The sequence below is a fragment of the Mesoplodon mirus genome, assembly GCF_964341445.2.
Source record: "Mesoplodon mirus genome assembly, chromosome: 11".
Classification (NCBI taxonomy): domain Eukaryota; kingdom Metazoa; phylum Chordata; class Mammalia; order Artiodactyla; family Ziphiidae; genus Mesoplodon; species Mesoplodon mirus.
Genome location: NC_138987.1, coordinates 96,365,370 through 96,369,570, shown reverse-complemented (window position 1 = coordinate 96,369,570; position 4,201 = coordinate 96,365,370). Strand labels below are relative to the sequence as shown.

The 4,201-nt window shown below is 46.2% G+C and overlaps 1 pseudogene across 1 annotated transcript; it reads right to left on the bottom strand.

The window, feature by feature from the left end:
• Positions 1 to 1,726: 1,726 nt before the first annotated feature.
• Positions 1,727 to 2,963, bottom strand: LOC309812068 (cell division cycle-associated protein 7-like; annotated as a pseudogene). Its single transcript has one exon. The product of its transcript is annotated as a cell division cycle-associated protein 7-like (transcript).
• Positions 2,964 to 4,201: the final 1,238 nt, after the last annotated feature.

Below are 4,201 nucleotides of genomic sequence, written 5' to 3'. Positions count from 1 at the left end.
TTAACTCTACACCTGCCAACTACCTTCCCCTACCTGCCTGTTGTTACATGTGCCATGGAGTTGACAGTGTACACTGGACTACAGAGTTTTGGGCAGGAGAAGGGTGATTCCTCTAGAGAAAAAAAAATTGGAAAAATATTAAGAAACATGCTTGTGATATAGACATTTTCCTTCTTTTTAATAATTGGAGGAGTAGAAGAAAAATCAACCTGGAATCTGACAAATAACAAAAAAAGGAAGTCCATCCCTGCCAGAGAGAATCTTTAGTCTATCTGGGTTCTGCCCTCACAGATGGGCTGAGGTATTGGTGAGAGGATTCGCTAGTTGATGCTGCCTTGGACAGTAGGATGGGTCTGTGTTTTTGCATCATTAGCTGTACCACCAGGTCATTGCCCTGGGTGAGGCGCAGGGTGGGGTTTTAAGTGAATCATCATCAGAGACTTTGGAGCTGGGAAAGGCTCATCACCAGGGCCTAGAGGGCTAGAAAATCATTCATTGTGGCTTAAAAGACATCAATCGTACGGCCTTGCAAGTCGCTTGGGAATAACATGTGTGCTTCACCTGAAACTCAGGAAAACACTTAACTTTAAAAAAAGCAGGTGAATTGTCACATTTCTTTGGTCAGAAGAAAATGGACTGGTTGATCAGCTCCTCATGCTGGGGGAAAAAAATGGAGCCAAGAGGACTTTATGGGAAGGACCCTAGTTGAAACAGGACTAGCCCAGAAGGGGCTTGAGGGATATGGGATTCTCAAAAGTTGCTTTTATCATGATTTCTAGAATCAGAAAAATATTCTATGAAAATGTGACTTTTTACTTTCTGCATAGCTGGTCTTCTTATTTTTCAATTTTCCATGCAACATAATCAAGAATTTATTTGAAACATCCTATGATATGAACTGAAATAAACTTGGCAAACTACAATTATCCTGACGTTTTATTCCATGAATTCAAATCGACCTACTCCTGAAGGCTCCCTGTCCCAATTCCCCAGGATGGCTTTTCTACAATGATTTCAAGTGTAGCACTACCCGAGAACCTTCGGGGCATGACTGTATGGGCCTGATGCACTTGGTGGAAGAAATCAGCAGCAACTAAGCTTCAACTGTGACAACCTGAATAATAAGCACAATACACGCAATATTCTCCTGAAAGGCCTCCAAAGTCATATACTCCACTTGACATCAATCACCTAATTTTTCCACATGGTTTTAAGACTTTTGTGCCTTGATTCTGTTAAAAATGTCAACAAACACTAAATCAGACCCAGTGTTTTCATGTAAGCAAGTTAGAGGACTAGTCTCTGGAATTTGATAGATGTAGCTAGTTAACACCTACTACTGCATTTCTAAGTGCTTGGTTTTTTGGGTGGATTCCAGGGCTATTTTAACACCAATTAAATCAAACATACTTTCATAAAATTGTCATTTAAAGAGGATTCTGAAACTAAATGATGGAAGAGAACCACTGGAAATAAGTGGGGGATGGCATGGGGTGAGGGGTAGGGGGGAAAGCAAAGGAGAAACTGTAGGAGGGCAGAGTACAGCTGGCACTATATCTCTGTGATGCTCAGACACACTTGCGTGTCTAATGATATTAACTTGATTTGCCTATAAGACACACTGATCATCAGAATTCTTAACTTGGCTTTCAATCACGTGACAAAATTGAAAAGTTTAACAAGGAAGGTTTGTGAAGTGGAAGGCAGGTAGTGGGTTTTCCAATTATTATGCTTGCATTTCAAACTCCTGTTTTAGACTTTTCAAGTAAGCGTGCACGTTCCCGAAGCTATGGTACTTGGCTAAGTACACGAGCACCCCTGTCGCACACCGCCCCTCTCCCTGCTGACAGAAGCTGCAGTTGCAGATCCCACAACGTGGTGGGCAATGCCCGTTTGGGTCTAGCAGAGCATCCCTGACTTCTTCACCATAAACGGTTTCTAGGGCAGGGACCGCAGAACTGGCCTCGAACGCCCCAGCACTCTGGGTTTCTGCAGTTTGTCTTGGTATTGATAGTTTTCTGGAGGCACTGATGACAAGTCGATCCCAATGAGCGGTTATAGATCTTCTCTCCAGAGTTGTTGTAGATGTTGTCCAATTCTTCCCATGTGATTTCGTCCACGGGGCGAATATATAGGGAAGGGTCATGGAGCCGGGGCGATGACTTTGGGGCATGTCATTTTCGTTCATGTAGCCGGCCAGGGGCTTCCTATTTCTCACCAACATGTCCTCCTCCTCCCCCTCCCCCTCCCCTCCCCCTCCCCCCCCTCCTCCTCTGTAGGCAGGGCGCTGAGCCACCCAAGGACCTGGGATCTTGACCTGGTGAAAGGACGAGCTCTCTGCTCAGGGTTTCTCCTGCAGGATACACCTAGGAATGTGCGCCTTCGGGGTGTCTTTGGACATGAACTGGGGTCTGGCAGGGAACGCCTTCCAGGGAAGGAGCCAGGGAAGCTTTCTAATTCTGACATTAGTTTTGCAAGCATTGCTTTGTTTCGCTTTATATTTAAAGCCCTTTTCTCCCAAAAATTCATGCCACTTTCGTCTTCTGAAACAGAATTGGAATCGGTCAAGGAATTCTCTGAGGGCTCGGGGTGGGGATGGGGCCGCTGCTCTTTTGCTGGCTGCTCCCCCGGTGTTTCTTTTCTTTTTCTTTTTTAAAATTTATTTATTTTATTTATTTATTTTTAGCTGCGTTGGGTCTTCGCTGCTGCGCATGGGCTTTCTGTAGTTGCGGAGAGCGGGGGCTACTCTTCGTTGTGGTGCACGGGCTTCTTATTGCGGAGCACGCGTGGGCTCTAGGCGCGCGGGCTTCAGTAGTTGCGGCACGCGGGCTCAGTAGTTGCGGCGCACGGGCTTAGCTGCTCCGCGGCATGTAGGATCTTCCCAGACAAGGGCTTGAACCCGTGTCCCCTACACTAGCAGGTGGATTCTCAACCACTGCGCCACCCCGGTGTTTCGAGTTGGGAAGTTCATGGCCACCCGGAGAGGTCCGGAACGTCTTCCCTGACTTCGGTCCGACAGCCGCACGGTCTGCCCGCAGCCTCATTCCACCTCTGAGAAACCGCAAAACGATTCATCCTCTGAGTCGGTATGAAAAACACTGGCCAGTTCGTTAGTGACATCTGGCCTTGCTTTCTGTAAAAATCCACAGTGGTCTAACACATCTTGCACCTCACTTTCTGAAAAGCTGCAGAAAGATTCATTAGCAGAGTCCTCATAAAAAACATTTGCCGGTTCTTCACTGATAGCTGACCTGAATTTAGGTTTTGTGTTCGCAAAATTATCAGAAGCAAAGCTGTCACAACTGTCATCAGACGATGACAAGGTTTCCATGGAAATCAGCTTCACATACCTGAATATCTTGAAGTTCTTCTTTGCTCTGCCATCCTTTTGCAGCATGTGGCGAGCGCTGATGCTGGGGCCAGCTCTGGGAGCGGGGAGAGCCCAGCAGCCTCGCCCATCGCCGTCCCACCTCTCAGGGGGCGGAGCCCCAGCCGCGCGGGCCGGCGGGCGAGGTCCGCAGAGCCCGGGTGGAGGGCAGCTGTTTGTTTGGTTGGTTTTTAAAAATTAATTAATTAGTTAATTCATTAATTAATTAATCTTTGGCTGCCTTGGGTGTTCGTTGGGTAGCGTGGGCTTCGCATTGCAGTGGCTTCCTTCCTTGTGGAGCTCCGGCCTCTAGGCACGCAGGCTTCAGTAGTTGTGGCTCGTGGGCTCTAGAGCACAGGCTCAGTAGTTGTGGTGCACAGGCTTAGTTGTTCTGTGGCATGTGGGATCTTCCTGGACGAGGGCTCGAACCCGTGTCCCCTGCATTGGCAGGCTGGTTCTTAACCACTGCATTACCAGGGAAGTCCCCAGCTGTTCTTTTTAAAAAGTTTTTCATGATTCAGTTTTAGTTGGCTGTATGTTTGTAGGAATTTATCCATTTCTTCTTAGGTTGTCCAATTTGTTGGCATATATTGTTCATAGTAGTTTCTTATGAACCTTTATGTGGTAATGTCTCCTCTTTCATTTAAAATTTTATTTATTTGAGTCCTCTCTTTTTTTTTCTTTTTCTTGGAAAGTTTAGCTATTGGTTTATTTATTTTATCTTTTCCAAAAAACCCCCACAGCTTTTAGTTTCATCGATCTTTTCTATTGATACAGAGCTGTTTCATCACCACAAAGATCTCCCTCATGCTACCCCTTTAAGGTCACATTCTT